The 12,846-nt window shown below is 39.5% G+C and overlaps 1 protein-coding gene across 4 annotated transcripts in view; it reads right to left on the reverse strand.

Annotated features, from left to right (window-relative positions):
• psq (pipsqueak) overlaps positions 1-12,630 on the reverse strand; it is a 226,495-nt gene extending 213,865 nt beyond the window's left edge. The window contains exon 1 of one of the 4 annotated variants that reach the window (XM_065225932.1): positions 11,962-12,630. The gene's annotated coding sequence lies outside the window, so the exon portion shown is untranslated. The remainder of the gene's footprint in view (positions 1-11,961) is intronic. The other 3 variants (XM_065225931.1, XM_065225930.1, XM_065225933.1) reach the window with 3 other exon arrangements.
• Between the last annotated feature and the right edge of the window lie 216 nt (positions 12,631-12,846).

A 12,846-nucleotide genomic window follows, 5' to 3' on the forward strand; every position in this document is an offset into this window, starting at 1 on the left:
CCTCTCAACGTTGACAGTGGTGGTAGCTCAACCAATGATTCGGGTACATCTCTTTGCTTGTCCTTTTCATCGCATTTGATCTTCCGAGCTGTCTCCCATTTGATGCAAAACTGGCATACTGCACGCATATTACAGTTGACAACCTTTATTCCATCCGCTAGCTCATTGATAAAAATGGAACGCACTACAACTATAGTCGCTGTATTCATAGTCTGGCGGATAGAATTTCGATCTATCAAAAAGCGGAACCAATTCAATATATTTTAGACCAACAATTGAAACGGTACTATCAACACTTATAAACAAAACGTTGATTATTCTTTCCTCGCCAATCGAACGCAAATTACCGGCACCATCGGATAGGGGAAACTTTCCTCAACCTAAAGATGGTGTTAGTTTGCGTAGGCGAGCCTTGAGTCACGAAAAAAGGGTTTCCGAAGTTTAGTTCGCAATAGCTGATGTGCTCTTTTAAGTTGTTGGTCGTGATTTTCTCGATTGGTTCCGCTATTTGAAAGCTCAATTGGTTACCGAGATTCTATCCACCAGACTATGAATATAGCGACTATAACTACTACCGGATCGCGGTGTCTCGAACAATTTGGCAACAATTTTGGCGGCTGCACAGTCATCATCGCCTTCCCCGGGGTGCAATAAACGATACATATTGGCATGGCAGCACGCAACCGCCGAAACTTCACCGTTCATATGCTGATGAAAATAACGTTGAAATTCTTTTTAATCAGCGCACTCACAGATATTAGACCACTCGTCAGTGTGGGTGCATCACATCGACAGTTCTTTGACCAACGCCACAAATATCAGATTTTTCACCGTCAACCAGAATCACACTTGCAAACTTTGCGTCGTCAAAACTCCACTGCGTCCTAGCAAGAAGTAAGGTCGTGATCTGACGAAGCGATACTCGGCCGTGACCGAAATCACGAAGGTTAGGCACAATAAACTTCATGTGTTCGTCTCTAACCTGAAGCAGGCTAACGAGATTGCTGCCTTCCAGCTCTTCACGCTCGAGTATAGAGTTTACTTCCCAGCTCGTGATGTGGAGATCGAAGGTGTGGTCACCGAAGCGAGTCTGACCCCCGAGATCTTGGAGAAGCAGGCTGTTGTCGTTTTAAGAATCCTTTGCTTCCCCCGGTGAAGATACTGGATGTCAAAAAACTGAGCCCAGTATCTGACAGCGTGGGTAAAAAAAGATTTACCCCCACAGACTCGTTCCGTGTGACCTTTTCTGGTTCAGCCCTTCCTCACTACATCGAGCTGGAAAAACTTCGATTACCTGTGCGTTTGTTCGTTCCCCGGGTCATGAACTGTCAAAACTGCAAGCAGCTGGGACATACGGCCTCTCACTGTGGCAGCAAGGCACGCTGTTCCAAATGCGGGGAGAAGCACGAGGATGGCGCCTGCACAGTCACTGCACCAAAATGCGTCTACTGTAAGGGAACTCCTCATGGTCTCTCGTCGTGCCCGGTGTACAAACAACGCGGGGAGAAATTACAACGCTCACTTAAGGAACGTTCCCGACAGTCTTTTGCAGAAATGCTTAAGACGGCCACGCCATCGACCAACGACAAAAATCCCTTTTCTCTTTTGTCAGATGACGAGACTGACTCTGACTTGGCTGAGGAGGGAACTTCTTTCCGTTTTTCTGCACGGAAACGCAAACGCATCCGTTCGCAGAAAGTTGACAATCAAGAACCCCAAATCAGCTTGCCCAAATCACCAGGAGTGTTGGAAAAAAGGAGACTTCTACTCCTCCTGGATCCCGCAGAACTGACTATACCCAGGATTTTCCATCTCTCCCGGGGACATCGAAAACCCCTGATACCCCAATTTTAAGAACAGAAGCCTCTTCTTCAACGGAACTGTTCTCATTTGATGACATTGTGGACGGTATTCTTAAATACCTCAATCATGGGAGATTTTAACTCTCACGGTACAGGCTGGGGGGAGCTGTACGATGATAACCGTTCTACTTTGATTTATGATGTCTGCGACCATTTCAACATGACAATACTTAACAATGGAGAAGTAACACGTTTGGCTGGTCCATCCTCGAATGGTAGCAGATTAAACCTCACCTTCAGCTCCAATTCACTATCGTTGGATTGAACTTGGCATGTAATCCAGGATCCGCACGGTAGTGATCATCTGGCCATCCAAATTTCGATTGTCAGTGGGTTCAACTCGTCAGAGTGCGTTAACGTCACGTATGATATAACCCGTAACATCGATCGGACTAAGTTCCAATCCGCGATAGGCGATATTGTATCGTCAGTGGAAGAGCTTCCGCCGTTGGAGGAATATAACTTCCTCTCTAATCTCATCGTCGACACCGCACTTCAAGCTCAAATACGACCGGTGCCGCGATCGTCAATTCGTAAGAAAACACCATCACCATCCACCAGAGCGGTGGGATCAACAATGCACGGAGGTTTATCGTAAAAAGTCCGACGCGTTTAAACTTTTTCGGAAACGCGGAACACGCGAGCATTTCGACGCATACACATCTCTTGAACACGAACTCAAGAGCCTCATCAAGGCCAAAAAACGGGGTTACTGGCGGCAATTTGTAGACGGATTGTCGCACGAAACGTCTATGAATACGCTTTGGAGTACGGCGCGAAGAATGCGTAACCGGTATACTAACAACGAAAGCGAGGAATACTCAGATCGATTAATAATTAAATTTGCGCGAAAAGTGTGCCCGGATTCCGTTCCGCCGCAGTTGATTCCTCGCGAAACCGCGAATTCGGTAGACGAAATCAGTCAGCCTTTTTCAATAGTCGAACTTTCACTCGCTCTACTTTCGTGTGGCAATTCTGCCCCGGGATCTGATAGAATCAAGTTCAACTTGCTCAAAAACCTCCCAGACGTCGCTAAGAGGCGCATGTTCAACTTGTTCAATCAGTTATTGGAGCTCAATATTGTTCCCGACGATTGGAGACGAGTGAGGGTTATAGCCATTAAAAAGCCTGATAAACCCGCGTCGGATCACAATTCGTATCGGCCCATCGCGATGCTGTCGTGCATTCGGAAATTGATGGAGAAAATGATCCGTTTTCGCCTCGAGAAATGGGTTGAGACGAACCACCTTCTTTCAGATACTCAATTTGGTTTCCGTAGGGGTAAGGGAACGAACGACTGTCTCGCGTTGCTTTCCTCGTAAATTCAGTTAACTTTTGCTAAGAAAGAGCAAATGGCTTCTGTATTCTTGGATATCAAGGGGGCTTTTGATTCAGTATCCGTTGTAGTTCTTTTAGAGAAACTCCACGCTTATGGATTGTCTCCATTAATGAATAATTTTTTGTACAATTTGCTGTCAGAAAAATATATGAGCTTTTCGATTTAGCTACCCCCAAGGCTTATGTTTAAGCCCCCTTTTGTACAATTTCTGCGTTAGAGAAATTGATGACGGTCTTAGTGACAATTGCACGTTGAGACAACTTGCAGATGATGGCGTAAAAGAGGTTGACCTGCAAGGACCCTTACAGGATACCTTGAACAATTTGTCTACTTGGGCTATTCAGCTAGGTATCGAATTCTCCACGGAGAAAACTGAGTTGGTCGTTTTTTTCTAGGAAGCATAGCCCAGCACAACCGAAGCTTCAACTTTTGGGTAAGCCGATTACTCATTCCATGTCTTTCAAATATCTCGGGGTCTGATTCGATTCCAAATGCACCTGGAGATCCCACATTGAGTATCTAAGACGAAAATGCCAACTAAGGATCAATTTCCTGCGATCAATTACCGAACCGTGGTGGGGAGCCCATCCACAAGATCTTCTGGCGTTGTACCGGACGACGATTTTATCGGTTCTAGAATATGGTAGTTTTTGTTTCCAGTCGACAGCTAAAACGCACATCATCAAGCTGGAACGGATCCAGTATCGTTGTCTTCGTATCGCGTTAGGATGCATGCACTCGACTCATACTATGAGTCTCGAAGTGCTGGCGGGCATGTTGCCACTATCCGTCCGTTTTTCAGAATTATTTCTGAGGCTCCTCACCCGTTGCGAAGTAATCAACCCACTGGTGATCGAAAACTTTGAGAAGCTTCTGGAGCTAAATCCTCAAACATGTTTTATGATTTTGTACTACCTATATTTAACACAGGCTGTCAGCCTTTCGAGAAATATTCACAATCGTCTAGTCCGATTTCGGAAATTCAGTGAATTTTGATTTATGTATGACGCAGGAAATCCACGGAATTCCAGAACATCATCGTCCTATGATTGCTCCGTCATTATACTCTGCAAAATTTGGCCATGTTGATTCTGCAAGAACAATGGAGTGAAGGGAGCTTGGGACGATGGCTACATTCAATTATCCCTAAGGTGTCGAAGTTTGCATGGTTCAAAGAGTTGGACTTGGGTCAAGACTTCATACGCGTGATGTCTCGTCTCATGTCCAATCACTATTGTCTAAACGCTCACTTGTTCCGTGTGGGGTTGGGAGACAGCAATCTCTGTGAAGGTGGACAAGGTTACCAGGACGCTGATCACATCCTTTGGTCTTGTGCGGAGTATCGTGGAGTCAGATCACATTTTTATGATTCCCTTCGGGCTCGAGGTAGACAACCTAATGTTCCAGTTCGGGATATTTTGGCTAGACGCGATCTGGAGTTTATGAAACTCATATATGTTTACTTTAAAAATATTAACCTTAGATTGTAAGTATGATTAACCTTTGTGATTAGTTTGTATTTTGTACGTGTGGGTTTTTTTTTATTATTTTTTCAAGATGAATAGGAATAATTTATTTGTATCGTAAACCACATTTCAAACCTCCTTCTCCCTTTCCCATCCAAAAAATTGTAAATCTCCACTAACCTCGAGACAACCGCGAGTACTCGGTCCAGTTCCTTTAACTTTAAATATAAGACAGTAATAATGTATAACGAAAATGATAACTCGGCTCTGTAAAGTCTTTTTATCTTTATTAAAGAGACTTTCAGCCATCGGCTGGTTCATCTCTGCGGGCTCTGTAAAGTTTATTCAATTAAGCCTGTACAAATAAAGTAATTATAAAAAAAAAAACTTTGCGTCGTGTAGTGAAGTAAAGCAGCTCCTATTCCCGGTCCAGAGTGGCAAGTGAATTTCCATTTTGAAATTCCTGTTTTTTTCCTGGTTTTCCTGGTCAATGATTTAAAAATTTCCTGGTTTTAAAAACCATGTATTTAAAAAAACAATTTTTAATAAAAAAAAAATAAAGTAAATCCTTGTACCATAATTCTTCGCGCAATGCGGAATTTCACAAACCATAATAGGTATGAAGGTTCTTGTGAATGCCCGTGAAATCTTTATCTGATTGTTTGCTGTAAAAAAAAAGCTGAGATACGACGGACTAGCGCGGAGCCCTATCGAATGTCTGAAATTTAGAGATCTTTAAGCCCCTAAATTTTGAGATTTCTGTTTTTGAAACTGCGATTTTTTTAACTTTATTATTGAGATTTTTAGCCAACGGGCTAGTTTATCTCAAGGTGAAATTGCGAAGCGTGATATGAATGAGGACTCTTTAAACAAACCTTTTCTTCAAACAATTTTACGGATTTCCAGTTTGTTTAAATTTTCCACAAATTGTCAACGGTTAATGATCTTATTTAGCGGAATTTTGATTACAACATGATTTCAAAATCATATGATTTCATAAACAACGCTGGTTTAATAACTCTTATTATTAAAAAGACTGACTGCTGAAACTCCCTAAAGTTCGTAAAACTTCTCTGAAGGTATTGCCTGAATTTCATGGGACTTCCCCGAAGTTCGAAGGACTTTTTTAAGATTTTAGAACTTCCCTGAAGTTCGGAGTTTTTTTAAATTCATAGGAATTTCTTAAATATCGTAGAAGTACCACGAAGTTCGTAGAAATTCTCAGAAGTTCGAAGAACTTTCTCGAAGATCTGAGGACTTCCCTGAAGTTTGAAGGACTTAACTGAATATATGAGGACCCTAAATTTAGAAGAGCTTTCCTGAAGTTCATAAGGCTTTAAATATCGAAGGGTTTTCCAAAAGTGTGTGGGTCTTTACTTAATTTCTTGGAAATTCCCTGAAGTTTGGAGAGCTCTTATGAATTTCGTAGGAGTACCTGTAGTTCAATCGACTTCTCGGAAGTTCTAGGAACTTTTTTGAGCTTGGAGAACTATGTTAAGTTCAGAGGACTTCCCAAGAGTATTGAAGACTTCTCTGAAGCTCGGAAAAAAAATCCATAAGTGTCATAGGATTATCCTTAATTTTTAAGCAATGCCTAAATCTCGTAGAAGTTACATTAAATCTATTAAATCTGTAGAAAATTCTAGAAATTCGTAGTTATTCCCCAAAGATTAAAGGACTTCCCTGAAGTTCGTAGGACTTCTCTGAAATTTGTAGAACTTCTCTGAAGGTTCGGAGAGATTTCCTGGCCGTCGTAGGTCATCACAGTAGTTCACAGGATTTCCCTGAAACCTGTAAGACTTTCTCGAATTTTGTAGAACTTGCATGAAGTTCGAAGGCCTTATCTGAACTATTTAGAAATAGAACTTTTTATTGAACATGTTGAACAGGTACTTCAAAGTAGTTACACGTCGGCACTGCTTAAGTCTGCGATCAATTAAGCACAAATCATACATGCAATTGATACGAGAAAAACAAATAAATTAAAAATAAATACAAAATATATTTACTAAATTCTCAGGGTAAATTTTTTTCATCAATGTTTAGTTGTGTGAAAGATTTAGCTTGAACAAAATGCTTAGTTTTGACATGATTATAAAAAGAAACTTTGGCATACATAAAATTTAAAACCTATTTAAATTATACAAACAAGATTATTTTCCTGGTGGACTTATGAAATTCCTGGGTTTTTTCCCGGTTTTTTCTGGTGAAAATAAATTCCCGACTTGTTCCCGGTTCTCCTGGTTTTCCTGGTTCACTTGCCACCCTGCCGATCATATGTCGGGACGCTCCGATGTCCACGAACCAATTAGCTGGCTCACCCCAAACACACCCTAAATTCCGTGTTCTCGGTAAAACCGCTTCCACTACGATTCTGCCAATAATGCACCTTAAATGCGATTCCGCCAAAAGCTTCGACTTTACCTACACCAGCGTTAATCCGTTAGCGGGTTGCTGGTCCAATGCTATCGTTAGCGGATCATAGGAATCCCGTAGCGAACAAACCAACATCGCCGTAACTTTTCTTCGCTGTGTTATCTGTGGACCCATAACGTGTAGGCGGATAGGTAGCCGAATATAAAATAAAACGGAAACTCGGAAAATCATCGAGAGAATAAAACACAAACGACCGATTATTTCTTCTTCTTCTTCTTCTTAATTCCTTTATTTAACGTCGGTCTCTGTTCCGCAATCTATCGCCAATTGAATTGTCGATGGACATCCGCTTGCCGTTCATTGACGACAATCGAATGTGCAAGTAATAGCGAATTCTTTTATTATCGAGGTTGGAACCAGTTCAAACCCAGTCGAGATTTGCTGCTCTTCCAGCAAAATGATTGATCTTCCGTTTTGCTGGATAATCAGTAAAGTGCTGCCAATTTGGAATTGGACTAAATTGCTGGTCGTCCAGCAAATATATTTTACTGGATGGATTGCTAAACTTTCAGCTCGGAAAAAATCCAGCAAAATATTCCAGCGATAAAAAATGAGTGTGTATGCAACCAAGGCGAAACGGTATTTTCATAAAAGCTCATACGAAAAATACCCCGTTTCGACTTCCCCGACGAGGCCCCGGTATTTTCCTCAAATTCTTGAATAAATTAACATGTAAAGACATTTTTTCTATCTCTTAATCGATTTTAGTGGTTTTTTAGTCCAACTTTATGTCATGATACCATTGAAAACATGTTTTAACACCTATTTTCTACAGACTACAGAGTTATAACATGTTATAGCGCTATCTTGAAGGTGGTTTCTGTGTTGCTATTATTTGACAACCGTTATAACTCTCCAGTCTGGACAGCGTTTCACAACTAGAGGAAAACATTTTTAGGTTAGATCAAGCCATAGGTTGAGAGACGCTGCTCTAGGGATTGTCTGTAAACTACATAAATACCTACTTTGTTTATTGGCGAGCCTTTTTTAATTTTTTTGTGTGAATATTATCGGGGAAACGCTCCTAAATTGGTCATGCTCCTATTTTGGCGATATTTAACGTTTTTTTTATAAGTTTGAGGTCTTGAGTTCGGTTAAGATGTTGACTCAAATCATGTTCACAATATTGTATATAGTAATTTACTGAATGTTACAGCACTTCTTTAAAAAAATCATCTGACTACACTTCTTAAAAAATCATGTCTTGAAGAAGCTATGATGGGCCATCCTGTGTGAGTTATTGTTGTTGTTTCTTAAGGAGACTCCTGGGTAAGTTTACGAAAGAAGAAAACTGTAAATTTCAGAGAAAAACGAAAGTTTTTCAACTTAATATAGGTTGCTAAGGTAGTTTAGTGTTACCAACCGGTGGAAACTAACGATTTTAAATTGGCTCACTACTTGACTAGCCAATTGGTCCCAAGCAAATCGATTAACGTATCCCATTCTAATCAAAATTCTAGTACTACACAATGTTTGTTTTGATTCGCTATGAAAGTTTGACAGATAAAATGAGGGATTCGTGGATTTTCCCATGTTTCGAGTGGTGCATCGATTAGCTTGGGACCGAAGACAGTACGAGAGCTGAGCCAAAAAGTTGAGCACGTTTCTTCGGGACCTTCTAGTCTTAGAGTTACCTATTATCTATCAGTATTACTTACTTCATGACAAAAGGTCTTTTTATATAATTTCCATGATATTTTGTTAGTCGAACACTTCTTGAACACAAAAATAATCATAAATCGTGAAGGAGCGAATGATAGATTTTGGCATGATTTTGACGTTTCATACAGTTTACTGGAACGTTCAGCAAAATATTTAATGTTACAGATTTTTCAATTAAAGTTAGTTTTGCTGGACGCGATTCAGCAATTCATTTTGCTGGAGCAGGATTTCAAAATTTGGTGTGTAAACAAAGAGTCGGAAGTAGTGCGCTGTAATCGCACAAGAATGCGCTATACAGCGCACTACTTCCGATACTATGTTCAACGTGAGGTTCAACCAGCGTTGCCAGATTGTTTTAAAGCTCATCGGTATCAAGGGTATTAAAAAATCGGTATTTATCTGTATTTACTATTTATTTAATTTTATATCATAGCCGTTTTTTAAAGTGACTATTTTAACGATGGTGACGACTGGGATATGAAGGGAATTGCTTTGTATGGCGGCTTTCTCAGCCTTAAAGCACTTTTTTTTTTATTTAATTTTTAAAATTATCGTTGTTCTTAAGTGGTGATCAAAAACCAAAATATGGAAAACGACGTAACCATTGACAATAACGACCAACAATATTTTCCCTTGAAAAAAGCCACAACCTATGACCGAAATGTCGGGTTGATTAAAGAGCCTAATATCTATAAATTCAGGCTCTTAAGGGCAGATTACATCGTAGTCGTTGCAGTGTTTTAAGACTGAGAAAGCTGTTAATCAAAGCAAAATTTTAACTTTTGAACTATGATCGAAAAATTCCGGATGAATACCCCGGGGAATGTTTGAATTAGATTCTGAAAGGAACTGAAAAAAAACATCCTGAAAAAGACGAATGAAGCTCTCCTGGATGAAGTTCGAGAAAAGCTGGGAAATCCTCCGGGAAAAAATCGGATATCACATTCAAAGGAAGCCAGAAATGTTCCGGAAACCGGAAGTAAATTTCCAGAAGTAACCATTTCCAGGGCAAGCCAGAAGAAGCTCGGAAAAACCTTCCAATAGAAGTCAAACAAAAAACCTTTGGCTTATGGTCAAACTTCCAGAAGAAGACCAAAGACATTTCTGGGAGAATTAATTGAACTTCCTGGAGAAGACGAAAGAAACTTCCTGGAGACGCTGGCAGAAATTTCCTAAGGTAAATTGGAAGAAACATCTGAAGAAAGTCGGAAGCCAGAACGCTTACGGAACAGTCGTATGAAACAAGGACATAATTCCGAATGAAAGAGATTCCTGGGGGATGATCTAATGATCCAGAAAATTTTCCTGATATTTAAAATAACATCCCTGATGACTCCGAAATTTCCCTGAAGTTTTGGGATCATTCCTGAAATGCAGGAATGGAATATTTCATAATTCCTCGAAATTCCTTAAAAGTTCTTGTAATTTTCCTGAAATTAGGAGCTGTTTTGGAGTTCTCTGGGCATCCTCGAAGCGCTCGAAACTTCCCTGATTATAATAAGACTACCGGCAAATCTCTAATCATCTTAGAAGGTCTCTGGACTTTCTTGGAGGGTATCCTAAGTACTCTCACAATTTTCTTGAATTTATTGTAACCTTCATGATTTTTTTAATTTTTTAAAGGTATCGGCACTGCCATTAAAAAGCATAGAACTTCCCATAAAATGTTCTCACAATGATCTAATGTTCATGTAACTTCCCTTACGTTTCCTAAATTTGCATGAACATTGCTGAAGTTTTCGGAAATTGCCTGAGTTTCTCGGAGCTCCTTTATAATTTCAGCAATTTCATTGAAATTATTTTATCTGTCCTGATGTTCCCTGACTTCACTAAAGTTCCTGAAAACCATTAAATTTCCTTAAGTTTTTTGGACTTGTTAAGTGTCCAAAATATTTATGATGTTTCCTTAAGTTCACTGGAGTTCGCTGGACTATTCTGAAATTTCCGGGTTTTTGGCGTTTCAGAACTTCTTGAATGTGTCTGCAGCTAGTGTGGATCCGCAATAAAAACCTGATAGCATCCTTGAAACTCCGGGAAAGTTAAAAAAAAACTGGCGGGAGAAGATGAAAGAATCATTCGAGCGAAGGCTGAAGAAGTTTCCAAGGTAAGATGGAAGAAAATTCCAAGGAAAGTTGGACAAAACTTCAGGAAGTTTAAAAATGAATAAAAACTTCCGGAAGTAAAATAAAGTTTAAAAAATATTTCTCGATTGCCTAGGAATTACCGGGAAGAGCCATCGACTTTTTCTCGATTGATGGGTAGCCAAAACGGTGAGGAAATGCAAACATTAGTCGAAAGAGTATCAAGCATAAAGCACCTTAGAGATGATTGTTTAGAATTTTGAAGGCTAAAAAAATATGAGGTATTCAATAAGATACAAGTCTCTCACGAAAATTTTCTCCGAAATTCGAGCGCGGGCAGGCAATAATAATTTTGCTTATTTAAAAAAAATCGGTATAAATCGGTATAAAATTTTAAAAATCGGTATTTCGAGGAACCTTATCTGTATATCGGTATCTAGTTTGGAAATCGGTATAAATACCGATAATTCGGTATATCTGGCAACGCTGGGTTCAACACATGCAGCTAGTAAATTCAGTGCCAACATTTCAAAGGGGCGTAATTGCATTTGTAAACAATGATTTTAGCCTTCGATTTCTCGCGAATAAAAGCTCACTCATGAAATATAATGACACCATCAGTTAGAGGAATGTTTCCTCTACCAGCTAGCATTGTAATTTTGGAGAGGTAAGATTTCATTCGCTAGAAATTGACGGCTGAAGTAATTGTTTACAAAAGCAATTACGCCCCTTTGAAATGTTGAAACTGTGAAAATGCGAACTCAACTCTGCCGATTTGTTTACCTAAATTCGGTTAAACGTTTCTTAGCGTGAAAATCCCGCGACATATACTTGCTTACTCTGTGCTGCTTTTGCTATCGCTATGTAGTCTCCAAATTGACTAGGAGGTTGGAAAAGGAAAAATGTGCGAGGGTCGAATAACACATCGTGCAGTGGGAGTGGGTTTGACGGAAATATTGCTCAAGCAAAAGCGAAGAATTACTTTTCCCGGGTCTTTAATTATCAAATTCATTTCCGAATTCAGAGAAAAAATCCAGGTGTTTTAGAACCCTCTTCTGGTGCATTATTTCGGAAAATATATCAAAATACTATTACACCCTAGCATAACACCTTACCTATAAATACAACTTTCTGCTTCTTGATAGCGATTGAATATTGAAACCAGAATTAAACTACACAAGTAATGAAATTACGTCACTAAACATCAAATATCATTGTTTACACTTTATTATCGCTAAGTAAACACACCACATTCAGCAAGATATACCTATTTAGGTGGATTATTCACAATATGACACTTGATTTCCTTTCTTCTGTTTTCAACTTGTTTTTTTTCTTTGTTTTTTTTTTTTTAATTTAGTACGTACTCAATTTCGTTTGCTTGAAAATCACTCTTTATTCGCCATTTCTGAAGCGCCACTGCCGCTTTACGACACTTTTTCATAAAAAAAATCGTTTCGCTTCTCTATCAGCTAGGCTATATCTACCACTTCGCCATTATTTTCTTCAAACTCCGCGCACTGACTTTGTTATTACCGACATTATCAAAGACGAAAGAGCACTCAACATACAAAATAACCATTGAATGAAATCATGCTAACAGAGAAATCCTGCAACTAATTTCAATAGTTCACAGGTTATTTTTCTGAATTGGCAAAGAAATTTTTGCACTCGCGACTGATTAGATGAATCAAATTCACTAGACTCAGTTTCATTAAACGAGAGACGATTTTGGTGCCTCTTTTTCAACATATATTTGCATCTTCACTTGTGTTTCTCTAACATTCGTATATTCTTCATATATACGTTCCTCGATTTTTTGTTTTTGAATTTCTCTCTCTTTTTGTTCTGTGTCCGCTTACGAAGCAGAAACGACGTACCATAAGCGACAAAATAAAAATGAAAACCCACACTACATTGTCGATCCGAGGTACTGCATCAGTATGAGTGAAATTTCTCAGTCTCACTCAGTAGTCCGGAATGGAGCTTTAGTACGATTG

This window comes from Ochlerotatus camptorhynchus, unplaced genomic scaffold (assembly GCF_037179485.1).
Source record: "Ochlerotatus camptorhynchus isolate MF236.1 unplaced genomic scaffold, CSIRO-AGI_Acam_v1.1 ptg000241l, whole genome shotgun sequence".
Classification (NCBI taxonomy): Eukaryota; Metazoa; Arthropoda; class Insecta; order Diptera; family Culicidae; genus Ochlerotatus; species Ochlerotatus camptorhynchus.